General features: G+C 42.7%; 1 non-coding gene across 1 annotated transcript; it reads right to left on the bottom strand.

Moving 5' to 3' along the window:
* Positions 1 to 1,687: 1,687 nt before the first annotated feature.
* On the bottom strand, positions 1,688 to 1,762 carry Trnas-cga. Its single transcript has one exon. It is a non-coding gene; the product is annotated as a tRNA-Ser (tRNA).
* Positions 1,763 to 13,611: the final 11,849 nt, after the last annotated feature.

Here is a 13,611-nt window from a genome sequence, read left to right as displayed (position 1 = left end):
AGTCTGTGACCGCACGACCGCTACGCTCGCAGGTTCGAATCCTGCCTCGGGCATGGCTGTGTGTGATGTCCTTAGGTTAGTTAGGCCATTTGAACCAAGTACGTAGCTGTTGTCATAAAAGAAGAGAAATGTAGCGCTTCTATTAGTGACTCGAACTGTACAGTCGTGGTTGAATTTAGAACTTAATTTCGGTATAATAATTAGAAGAGAAATTAAGCAATGTGAATATTGGGTTCACTTTGCGTGCTGTTTTAAAACCTGCACCAAAATTTTGTTATTTGACTGAGAAACATTTTCAACAGTAACGCGAGTCATTTCCCCCTGAAATTATTGTACTTGATAAAGTACGTTAAAACTGCCTAGTCGAGGTGGTCTTATAATCTGCTCGGAAATACGTAGCACTGTACTAATGGGGATATAAGCCTGTTAATCGATGAGCGTTCAGTTAAACATACTGTATTCAAATTTGAAGCGATAGTTTTGATAGTTTCAGTTTAAGCTCTTTTCAAAACAAAATTGGTACAGAGGTACACCCTGCATAACTGAGCTGGAGGATCACGTGCTTCAACCAACAGTGCATTGGTTAGGGTGAAGAGCGCTACTCCAGACACTGTCAGCGTCTTGTTCACGCATTTGTTCATGTTATGAATACAGCTATCTGCGAGACGTGCTTAACAACCAATTCTATAATCAATAGTTTGACGTCTGATCTCCCAGAAAGCATTACAGCCGTGAGGACATTCAGTTCTCATCAAAATCCCACCATAGTTCTGATTATGTTATCACATTTCTGAGCAACATATGTAACGTCCCCTTAGAAAAATTATAAATGACTGTGCTTAAACTGACACACAATATTTTTAGCGCAACGCAATCTGACTTTCAATAATCCCTACAAAAGAATGGCCCTGACTAACAATAACCTATACCTTTCATGAATCACTTACCTCACAAAAATCTTCGTTCCTCAAACTACTGCAATACAGCATGCGCCAATACTGCCAGCTGAATAAAAGATTCTAACTACTGAAGGCACTAACTACTGATAGGCATACTAAGCAAATGAAAGATTTTGATAGAGAACAAACAATGTATTTACCTTAATAGTGTTCAAAAGTCATAATACACATATCAGTTCATGATATCCAGTATTGCAAATTTATTCTTCCTGGCGGATACACGTCCAGATCGTCAGCTCTTAAAATTCTGCCATCTCTCTCCCCAAATCCACCACTATTGGCGGCTCACCTCCAACTGCACAGCGCTACGCGCTGTTCACATCCACCTGCCCAACACTACAATAGCGAATATTTCAACAATGCCAACCAGCCACAGACTGCACACAGCACAGTCAGTGATTTTCATACAGAGCGCTACGTGGCATTACCAACATAAAAACCTAAATAGCCTACTTACAAATATGTGCCTCACAGTTTAATATGGGGGTGACGAGGAGTTCCAAACACTTGAAATTTTCTCCACGCAAAGTCACTCCTTGACTAAGAAACATTATTTCCATTATTTCCTGTGGTTTTGCTGATATATATATATATATATATATATATATATATATATATATATATATATATATATATATATATATGTGTGTGTGTGCATTACCATGTTGGCGAAAGCAGCCCACGGAATCGCTGTCTGGCTGCCAGACAATATTGTTTTCTGAAACTTCCTGCCGGCCCGAGACTCGAACTCGGGACCTTTGCCTTTCGCGGGCAAGTGCTCTACCAACTGAGCTACCCAAGCACGACTCACGCCCCGTCCTCACAGCTTTACTTCTGCCAGTACCTCGTCTCCTACCTTCCAAACTTTACAGAAGCTCTCCTGCGAACCTTGCAGAACTTGTACTCCTGAAAGAAAGGATATTGCGGAGACATGGCTTAGCCACAGCCTGGGGGATGTTTCCAGAATGAGATTTTCACTCTGCAGCGGAGTGCGCGCCGATATGAAACTTCCTGGCAGATCAAAACTGTGTGCCGGACTGAGACTCGAACTCGGGACCTTTGCCTTACGCGGGTACACAGTTCGAGTCTCGGTCCGGCACACAGTTTTGATCTGCCAGGAAGTTTCATATCAGCGCACACTCCGCTGCAGAGTGAATATATCATTCTGGAATATTGTTTTCTATTCTTTCTGTTTTACACACGATGGCGCATGTACAATTCAATCTCCATGTTTGTATCTTCAAGAAAAGTAATTTTCCCACCCAAAGAATGACAGCTTAGAAACATATTTTTTGTGTTAAGCGATGTTGTGTATAGTCTGTAATACAAAGGAAAGAAAATGGTCACCCACATTAAATCATAACAACTTGGCTAGAGATGTAATGTCGACTTCGGTAAACGCCGAAGCCATAGATGAACTGGAAAAGTATCGGTGCTCAAACTGACAGCACATTCGCTCTGCCACCCGAAGCGATATAGCAGGTCAACAGCACTAATCTCGCTGTCCGAAACGGCCTTACCACAACGGACATCATTCGATAGCGCACGAATTATTCGGTAGACGAAGTGACTTTCCTCACAAATTTGATATAAGATGTCCAATTCTGTCGATCGTTCTACAAACGATATTTCCTTTAATAGTCCTTAAAGCACGTTTAGAAGCGTGCATCATCTTCTGGGCTACAGATAGCTACTGAGAGAGCGTTTTTGTGATATCATAGCGGTGGAAATACGAATCAGTGTACGATGTGCTACTTTGTCACATGTGACACTTCAGTATCGTGTCATCCCCATTTTCACTTACATATGGCATAAACTTATTTTCCTTATTACAATTCCATAAGGTTGGAAGCAGGACATAACCCACGTATATTCTTTTCCACCACCACGTCGACAACAGTCTGGCATTTCTTCGCTTGTAAATTGTTACCTCGACGATGAAACTGTATCTCTAGATGTTCACAGGTGGTTAATAAAAAGGCTATTTTTAAGATAATGGATGGAATTTATCGTTTAACATTTCACTCGATATTACTGACTTGAACTTTTTAACACACTTTATTTTTAATATGTGGCTACAGCTTATTTTTGATGGTTATAATACAACTATGAAGTTACACAGAAAGTTTCACATTGAGAGAACCAAATAATATTTCTAAAACTGAAAGGTACTCAGATAAACGCAAATGTACTTTAAGTGGATACAGTAAAATATACGTAAGTTTCGTTTGTGGCTTTTTTGTATTTTCGTTTGATTACATCACGAAACTACTGTAGACTGTAACGCCGGAAATGCATATCCTCCTATTTCCATCTATTGTACTATTATTTTTTTTCCTTGTTTTGTTACCTCAAGATATGACATTTCTGTCTCTTTATATATTGTAATTGTTTTACTGTTTGTATATATATATATATATATATATATATATATATATATATATATATATATTTATGCACTTATGTCGATGTATAATTGGTTTGTTTCGTAAATATTATTTGTATTTTTACGCTGGGTCTTGCCTAGGGAAAACTGCTATCGAACGATTACATCGATGGGTCGTGTGAAGAATCAAAGTGTGTAGGATCTTTGGTAGTGTTAACTCTGCCGCGTGGAGCGCGGGCAGAGAGGGAGTCTGGCTGAAGTAGCGAGTGGAGCAGGTGTGTTGTGTGTAGCTCCCGCGAGTTGCCGCGCTTTCGGGGTTTGGCAGCATGTAATTGCGCTCGACTTGCGATGATAGTTTCTGACATGGTGTCGCGGACGGGAAGCATTAGCTGGCGCACGTCAAGAGCCCGTTTCGTCTGGTGACCGTGTCGAGAAGAAGGCGCGCCAACATCCAGCTTCTGCAACAGCGACGGCCGACAATGAGTGACTGTCGCCACATCCTCGATCGACGGCTTCAAACCTTCAATCAACCAACAAGGAAGACTGGAAGCACGTAAAGTTTTAGAACTGTATGGCAGACCTCAGCTTTTCAAACTGTTCAAATCACAAAATTACAGCAACGTAGCATGAACCTTTGTTGCTCATTGTCCCAATTGCATTGCCAAGCAGGGTCCCTTCCTTTTCCGAAATGAACCCGAGTGTCGTTGAAATTCAAACGCCAGCATAATTCCATTTCACTGCTTTAAATTCAAAGTTCACTTTAAGTATTCATAGCTGGCTACAATATTTAGATTACACAAGCACAAATTAAGAGTGCGAGTTTGGTTACCGTATTTTAGCTTACCTGTGACTGCAGCTCAGCTTGGTACGTACTAAATTTTACCATTGTTAATTGTTCAGAATCATTTAATTCAAGTTCAAAGTAAGATCTCTTATTTCTAAATTGCGTAGATTCAAGTAGCTTTTGAAATGATTGTTGAGGTAGTCCAAGACTAACCGTATTTTACTGAATTTCGATGTGCTTAAGAAAGAAAGCTTCTTATTAATTTCAGTCACTAAATTAACTTTCAATTTTCCGGTTTTATTAATTCTTTTGCTAAATTAAGTCAGAGTGCAGCGAAAGTTATTACTTCTGACAAACTTTCAGTTTTCACACTACACGTGTCAACCTACAGTTGCACGCTTCTAGTGCTAATTATATGTGTAATTACTTTTCTTTTTCAGTTATTATAGTAATTGTCCATAGGACTAGCGACCGTAATTTTCCCCAAACCTCAAACATCTAATTACCGCTAGTTAATTGTTAACGTAACGGCCGCACATTTACTTTCTTTATTGACTTTACCCCTTTCCAAAATTAATTTCCACCAGTTTCATTTGCATTTTTCCTTTCATTTAGATGTAACCCTTTCCTCCCTCTTTACCGACAGATTAACTTCGGTGACGATTGCTTTTTCCCAAATTTCCATTAGGTACACGCGGTTTAATTTTTCGCTGTCATTAAGGTCGATAAGTGAGGGGGAGGTTACAAGACAAAAACGCGAAACCAAAAACGCAGTTACAGTGGATAATTATAGGTTATTAAGGGCCGTTTAGGCGCTGAAAGGGTTGTTACAATCTGAACACGCTACGGTCGCAGGTTCGAATCCTGCCTCGGGCATGGATGTGTGTGAAGTCCTTAGGTTAGTAAGGTTTAAGTTCTAGGGGACTGATGACCTGAGATGTTAAGTCCCATAGTACTCAGAGCCACAATCTGAACAAAAGACATGCCATTCTCTTCTATTTCCCGCCTCTTAGTAATGTCCTTACTACTAGTTCACAAACAGAGGATACTTAGGACACACAGGAATTACAAACATTGATGTAAATCAATGTAGAAAGTAGAAAATTTGTGCCGGAGAGGGATTCTAGCCCGGGCCTCTTGCTTATTAGATGCGCTGACCACTGCACCACCCGGACACACTACACACCGCAACTGAGTGACTATGATAGCACGCCTCCCGTCAGACCGAAATTCTCAACTTACCCACACACTACTAGTGAGCACCTCTTGCCCACTATCCTCATTAGCGCGATATTTCGCCGGTTCCCGTAAGAATTCGAGCCTGATGGGCACCTGTACTGAAGATATCTTGGGTGGTCCTCGCCTTATTTACATACATATGGTGTCCGTTCTTTTGGACATGCTCAAAAGAACAGACGCCAAATACAAAGGTCGTTTAATATTTGAAGAAGTAGGAAATAGATTATATCAAACACAAGTTTCCCTCAATCGGTGAATTATATTTTGCGATAAAATGCGTTCTTTAAATGAGCATCATGAAATTAACTCGTTAAGCTTTACCTGCGGTTAAACTGACGTAATATCAGATGTAATGCACTGGCTGCGACGGAAATGATGAAACAAATCTCTTACACAATGTATGAAAGCGGTATTCGGAGCAGGAAATTTCCATTCTATCGGTTCCAGTGTTATTCGCGCAACCCGCAAAACCGCAAAATTTTGCCCGTTTTACCGGCTTCTGTGAAACCAATTAAAAGCAAACCAATTAAACAATACAGCGGTAGGCCGCCTTGCAGTTTCTCGTCAACGTTAAAACGGGAATGTCTGCTTTTGGAGAGAGTAATGAATGCGTGTTCACAGAGATAAAGCCGCGGGCTCGCTGCTGCGAACCAGATAATTGCGGCCAGATATGAGCGTGTATAATGACGAGTGGCGCTCCCAGGGTAATTGTTTACGGTTTTGTGGGCTGGCCGCGACACACGTTAACAAGCACAGAGCGTGCCGGCTGCCAGCTGCACAAACAAAGGACGTACCGTTTTCTACGCGCAACCGGTGGACTCGATTGCCATCAGTTATTTACAAATTTATTCTCTGTCCCCGCGTCCGCGTCTGGTCACTGACTTCATTTCGTCAGTGTCACTTGAAACTATTCAAATTGCCTGATCCTACTTGTGCGAAATTATTTTATTGTTATTTAATAATAAGATGGAGCTGCAAATGATACACTTCTCTGTGATAGTTTAATGTTCACCACTGTACATGAATCAGAATGTTACGACCATCTGTTTAATAGTGTGTTGTTCGACTTTTCAAACACAGTACGACAGAGATTAGCCGGCCGGTGTGGCCGTGCGGTTCTAGGCGCTTCAGTCTGGAACCACGTGACCGATACGGTCGCAGGTTCGAATCCTGCCTCGAGCATGGATGTGTGTGATGTCCTTAGGTTAGTTAGGTTTAAGTAGTTCTAAGTTCTAGGGGACTGATGACCACAGCAGTTAAGTCCCATAGTGCTCAGAGCCATTTGAACCATCTTCAACGACAGAGATTCTGCTTGGCATGGAAACTACTCCTGGAGACTCCTCGAATCCCAGTCGGAAGGGACTGTCGGTGTATACTGTTCCTTTTCATATATCACAAAGAAGGACCCGTGGTCTTTTGCATACGGAGAGGCCAGAACAGCGTCATCTTACTTTCCAGTTTACATTCTGACTAGCGCACAGACGAAATAAAAAAATAAAAAATAAAAAAAAGAGAAAGCTAATAGTGAGATGAGGTCGAAAAATGTATTTGCAGTAATAGGTGAGCACTACTACAGAAGTAATCTGAATGTCTACAGAGGAATACCAAAACGGGGAAACACACTTTCTAAAATGGAAAAACGGAGTTTCTGATAGATGCTTCCACCGTCAAAAAAGAAAAACTGCGTGATGTTGAGCGATTCCTTGGGAAACATTTTGCACATGGAATCCTTGGTGTGTTACCGGAATATATTAGATCGAATGTACGAGGAGGAGAACGAAGAGGAGGAGGAGGAGCAAACAGTGGAACCAGATCCAAACTGTGTTATCTGTGTACCACACGAAGGTGGATATAATCTGAACACGTAAATACCACGCAGCTTATTATTAGCTAATGGAAATATAAAAGAGCCTAAATTGAGGAGACTATTTTATTAAATTCTTTTATGAACAACATTTTGAATAAAATGAACATTCTTAAGTAAAATGGGACATAGGGCTTTAATATAAGTTCCAAAACCCGACGTTTTCACCGTTATTGGTTCCAAAAGCGACAAATTCAATAATTAGTTCCCAGACACTATACCTCCATATTTAAGGACCTTATAAAATAGGTACTTTATTTTATTCAAGCTTATTTATTTTATACGTATATATGTGAGCACTATTAACATTGGAATCAGTTTTTTTCAGTTTTCTAAGAATGACTTAGGAAGCGGATGTTGACGTTTGGAACACTACTCCTCAAGTAACGGCCATGCCTATTAATGTATTTATCAACCACTTCAGCACAGTCATTTTACTGATATTGCTGTATCTACATTTGTGACAAGCATAATGTGAAATCTATGGAACAACGCACGAATCAAGACGATATTGGTTGTAGAAACAAGGAAAACAATAATTTTTGCAACGTGCAGCACATGTAATGAAAGCCGAATTTTTTGGATGTGCATGATTTTCTCCTGTGTGTCTGTTGCAAAAAAAAAAAAAAAAAAAAAAAAAAACTTGGTTTACTATTTACTATCATAATCGGTTTACAAAATTAACGCAATTTCGCGGCGTACCACGCAGATCAAGTGTATCACTGGTACAGACAACTGCTGGTGTATCACTGACTGAATTTTCATGCAATCTTTTGTACAAACCGCCTCTGTGTTCTCTTCAGTGATGCACGCGCAATCTTGGAGTCCTTTTATAAGGTTCTTCACACGCTGTAAGAAAGTATTGGCAACGAGATTCGATCCTAAGATCTTCCTAGTGAAAGGAAGTGCTTACACCCTCGCGTGAGGAGTCTTTGAGTGCCAGCAACCGTAAGAAGCATATAAGCACGACTAACATTTTCAAAGTCGATTTCCTCGAAAGTAGTCGAGAGCTGCGTCTTTCTGTTTACATAGGTTGAAATCCTAGTGGTGCCCAACACGCCTTTTCAGTATGAATCAAGTCGGTGAGGGGAAGTGCGTACGGTCCCCTTGTTAGATCTTCCCACAACAACGGCAGCAGTTAACAATACTTCCGCACGTGTATGATGTTTATTGAATTACGCTGTGTTTTGAGTTGGATGTTTTGGTGATAGTGTATTACACGCTTTTTCACCCTTGTGAAGGTACTTTCACAGAAGCAAAGATTAGAATCGAATCGATCAAACTTACTGGGCTACCCGAAATACTCCCTTGTATTTCAAGGAATTAAGTATGCGCACGACGTACAGTAAGTAATGGAACATTATTTTCTGAAAACAGGTTGTTTTTATTCAGGATTCCGATAACACCATATTATTCCCGATACTTATGTCTACAAAACTGTATTTTTCAACACAATCTCCGTTCGATTTGTTGGTCTTACGCCATCTTAGTGCGAGGGCCTGTATGCTAGCTACTGGTTGACGTCGTAGCGAACGTCTTGTTGCATCAATAACCTGTCTATCATCCACGTGCTGATTCTCGCGGAGTTCATCCTTCAGTGGACCAAGCAGATGGGAGGGGAAGTTGCGAGATCTGGGCTGTAGAGTGGTTGAGGAAGAACATCCAATGAAGTTGTGTGACCTCCTCTCGGGTGCGCGGACTGGTCTGAGGCCTTGCGTTTTCATGGAGATGGACAAGTTCTTTTGCAGCTCCAGGTGACAAACGCGCTGAAGTCTTTTCGTCCTAAGGGTGGCAGTCACAACTGTGTGCGGCCGTCTGGAGCACGAGAGATCGGACATGTTTGCACGGCCTTGTTGCTATAATGATAGACGTCTCGCGCAATGACTAACCGTGCTTTTATTCACTGCTAGGTCTCCATAGACATTCTGTAACCTATGAATATCTCCGATGGTCTGGTTTTCCGCCAAAAGAATTCGGTGACTCGTCTCTGCTTGGAACGCACTTCCATTACACAACAAATTGTTGTGACCATAGAAAATTTTAATTTTTATTCTTGCCTTTGTGACCATAACCAGAGTCCAGGCTCCGTAGGCAAACAGCCAGCCGACATTAAGAAATAGTCCACCAGGACGTAGGGACAAGATAAGCGGCGGAGGCTGCCAAGTATGGCTTGTTGATCAAATACCTTAGTGTTTGACTTCCTGCCAGAGGAAGCAGCATGAATCAAACTTGTGCAATGGAAGACGCAAATACCAGGGCGATAATACAGCAAGAGAGAGTGTCAATCACGTGCTGAAAAGACTCGTGTGGAACCAAATTAAGTTGTGTGCAGCTAAAAACGAAAGTGACGTGTGGAACCGAAGGCATTCTTGCGCAAGCCGACCAATTAGAAACGAGAGTGCCGTGTGGAACCATAGGCATTCTTGTGCAATCCGAGCACTTAGAAATGAAAGGGTCGTGTGAAACAAATTAACTCGTGTGCACCCAAGCACATGACAAACTAAATAAAAGGCCAGGCAGCGGAATAGCTAGAAGCAGAGATTCAGATGCAGATTCAGAGCTAGTGCTGGCAGTTTGGAGATTCCGCAGCGAGACGCCAGCGGGGCCGAGTAGGCCCATAGCAGCCGATACAGCTGATAAAGACTTGAGCTACGAGAAGACGGTGATAGGCTCTGGTGGACACTCAGGAACTCCAGGTCAAGTAGGATTTTTAGAGTTTCATTGGAATAGTGTTGAAGAGAGGCTTCCAGTCTTTGTCTCAATTACTTAGAGAGATTTCAGTGCTAATCAAGAACAAGTGATTGCTTTGTAGTTGTTTCTTATATGTACCAGCAATTAGCTTTAAAGTAGCAAGTACGAATAAATAGACTGCATCTTACTAAGGGGTTTATGGTCCAACACCTCATATAGGTATATGTGAGAATAAACTTGATGGAAACTAACAAATGTTTTGCCGAGCGGTTCTAGGCGCTACAGTCTGGAACCGCGCTACCGCTACGGTCACAGGTCGAATCCTGCCTCGGGCATGGATGTGTGTGATGTCCGTAGGCTAGTTAGGTTTAAGTAGTTCTACGTTCTAGGTGACTGATGACCTCAGAAGTTAAGTTCCGTAGTGCTCAGAGCCATTTGAACCATTTAACCAATCTTTTCTGCCTATTGCAATTCTGTAACCTATTTTCAGGAACCTTATTTGCTTCAAACCAAGGAGATTCTCTCCCTCTCATCTCTGATACAAAGGTTGACTGCAATTTATAACTAACCCATTGTCGTTAACGACGCGATTGCGCTACGCAGTTCGCACTTACTTCATTCTGGTATAGTGAGGCTGTACCGGGACGCGACAAAATTACGCATTTTTGGAACCGAAATTGGTCTAGAAAAATATGTCATATTGCTTATGGAACTCTTCTCGTATCATTGCTGTTTTCAGTTTCTTAAGAAGTTTGATTTTGTTTGATTAATAACAGCTGTATTACTTCCTATATGCCGAAAAGCGAGTTTCATACCTTCAATCTGTGCAGCACAGTTTTGCTCCCTGCTCTGGACATGCACAGCCGCAGAAGCACGACTCAAGTCTCCCGAGTATATCAGGCCGCTGCTCCTTTGTCTGCAGTTAATAGCTGCCGGCAGCCTGCGTATCCAGTGGACACATGTCTGCGCAGATTTGATTTTGTCGCCCGCTGACTGTCCGGGATATCCATTTGCAGGCCCCGCCTTTTTGTCGCGACGTCGCCGCCGTCGAGATGATTGGCCGGCGGTGTCGGCTTGTCGCCTTTGTCCCGCTCTTAATTGGCTTTTCCTTCGCTTAATCTGGCCGGCTGTCCGTGGGCGCTGCTCCGTCAGAATTAGCCCACGCGTTCTGCGGAGCAGTCCCTGGTGGTGCGTCTCCCTGCCACATGTTAATTTGGTAATCAAGGCCGCCATCGGCCGGCAAGAGGCCCCGGTGCGAGTGTGGCAGGTCCGGGAAGAAAGGAAACGTCCCAGGATTGCCTCCCCTCCCTCGCCTTCGCTGCACTTCCCGGAGGGCCACCGCAGCGCCGAGGGACGGCCCCTGCCGGGACGTGCAGAAAATGTTTACACGAAACAGGAGCCGTCGAGTTAATTAAAGCGTTCGGGCCGATGCGCCCACCAGGCTCTCGCCAAGTGTTCATTTCCTGATAAGCCCCACAGAGCGGGGGCGCCCGAGTTTGGTTAAGAATGCAATATCTGAGGGGGGGATGTACTCGCGCTGCTCCGAGGAGGACCGCCGGGGATTGTGTTTGCCTTGCTCGCCTGCGCCGCGGGACGTGAATCACCCGCGCTGCCGGGCAGTGACAGCGGCAAACCACTTAGCAGTGACCGCTGTGGGGAATTGTCTCCGTGTAGCCGGCGCTCTGAGGGATGTTCTGCGTATGTAAGGGGAACATACTAACGGGTTCCAATACCATCGTCAAGACCTAACCGACGAGAGTGTAAACACAAGTTTGAGCTGACGGACTGCAATTCTGTCAGAATACATGCTTCAACGTATTGACTCACCGAGCTATGTGAAAGCTGTCAGACTCCTCTACCAAGGTTGTACGGCAATCGTTACAGTGAGAAATCAACTATCTCAAGAGTTTGAGGTGACAAAGGGACTGCGCCAGGGATGCACACTTGCCCCTACACTCTTTATGATCTACCTAGAGGAGGCACTAAAATCATTGAAAAGGAAATGCGGAGGTATGGGTGTCCCTACAGACGACGAGATCTTGTTCACTCTATTTTTTTGCTGACGACCAAGTGTTAGTAGCTGGAGGTGAGGAAGATGCAAATTACATGTTCCGCAAATTAAAAGAAGAATATGAAAAAATGAGGTCTTGTCATAAATGTGTTCCGAAGTGGGAGAAACTACTGTTAACGACTTACAGCTGGGTTCTGATACTGTTAATGGGTGTCATAATTTTAAGTATTTGGGAGTGACACTGTCGTCCAATGATAGAAGTATGGATGATGAAAACAATAAAACAGGCCAGGGCAAGCGAGCCATAAAACAACTAAATGGTATTCTCTGGAACAAAAACATAACGCGCAGAACAAAACATACCATCTATTACAAAATTATTAAAAGTATCACAACATATGGTGCAGAGTTCTGGGAACTAACTCAGAGGCAGAAAGATCGCCTGCTGGCTGTCGTGATGGATTTCTGCAGACGGAGTTGTGGATACTCCAGACTTGACCATATTAGAAATGATAAGATCAGAGAGGTTATGAATGTCAAAAGCACAATCCTAGACTACACACAAAGGAAGCGCCTACTCTGGTATGGTCACTTACAGCGTATGCCAGACACAAGATGGCCAAAACGGGTATGGCAATGGACTCCACATCAAAGAAGAAAGCGCGGTAGACCTGCGAGATGCTGGAAAGCCGACGTCAACGAAACAATGGAGACGAGAGGTCTTAATGAAGGAGACTGGAATGGAGACGGATGCGAGAGGCGGCGTTCTCGGCCGTATATTTACAATTTAAATTTACGAAAATCAGCATGTACATACTTTTCTCAAAATAATGTTATTTCTTTATAAATCTATCCTTTCTATTTATAGAAGTAATTAGAAGTGAAGATAATCCTGTTTTAGAAATTATGGTTGGTGTGGTATGCGTAGGAAAGTACAGGCATGTCCAACGCCGCTAGACATTACACACTCTCATATCCTGTGTCACTTTGTTTCTTCCTTGAAAGGCACACTACACAATTTCTGGAGGGTGTTTTCTTGTTGGGATTGGGCGTTGGGGGGGGGGGGGGGGGGGAGAGTGGGGGACGAACTTAACAAAACCTGGAAACGATGGCTTATCACTGGCAAAATATCGAAAGAAACTGAGTGTGTTATACACCACTAAATAGATCGAGTTCTCAGCTTTCCAATGATATATAACATATCATCCCATCTACTAAAAGGGCTGTGAGCTGGCTGTATAAGCCAATGGGTTAAAGAAGGGGAACAAAGCATTTCGGCGCAAAACGGACTCTCCTCAAATTTACTCAAAGTAAATACAGAACAAAATAAATCCTTTCTTTGAAGGACACAAGATATTTATACAAACAGTAATTCTGCTATGAATATTATTTTTAGTTGAAGCCTATTTCGGCTTTACAGCCATCATCAGGTTATCTGTAATAGGACGTCGTTTAAATTTTCGTGCAATCGTATTTCATGTAAGTTACTACTGAATAATATGATTTGGCACCACCTCTACACACAAAAGTCATTTAATTGCAATGAATTTCGGGGAAGGGGGCGATGAGCTTTGACGCCACGTTCAATCACATCCCAGGTGTGGTGGATCGTGTTGATATCTGGCGAGTTGGGGGACCAGCATATCAACTGGAACTCGTCACAATGTTCTTCGAGCC

The sequence above is a fragment of the Schistocerca piceifrons genome, chromosome 1 (genome assembly GCF_021461385.2).
Source record: "Schistocerca piceifrons isolate TAMUIC-IGC-003096 chromosome 1, iqSchPice1.1, whole genome shotgun sequence".
Taxonomy (NCBI): Eukaryota; Metazoa; Arthropoda; class Insecta; order Orthoptera; family Acrididae; genus Schistocerca; species Schistocerca piceifrons.
This window is presented reverse-complemented; position numbering and strand designations above follow the sequence as displayed.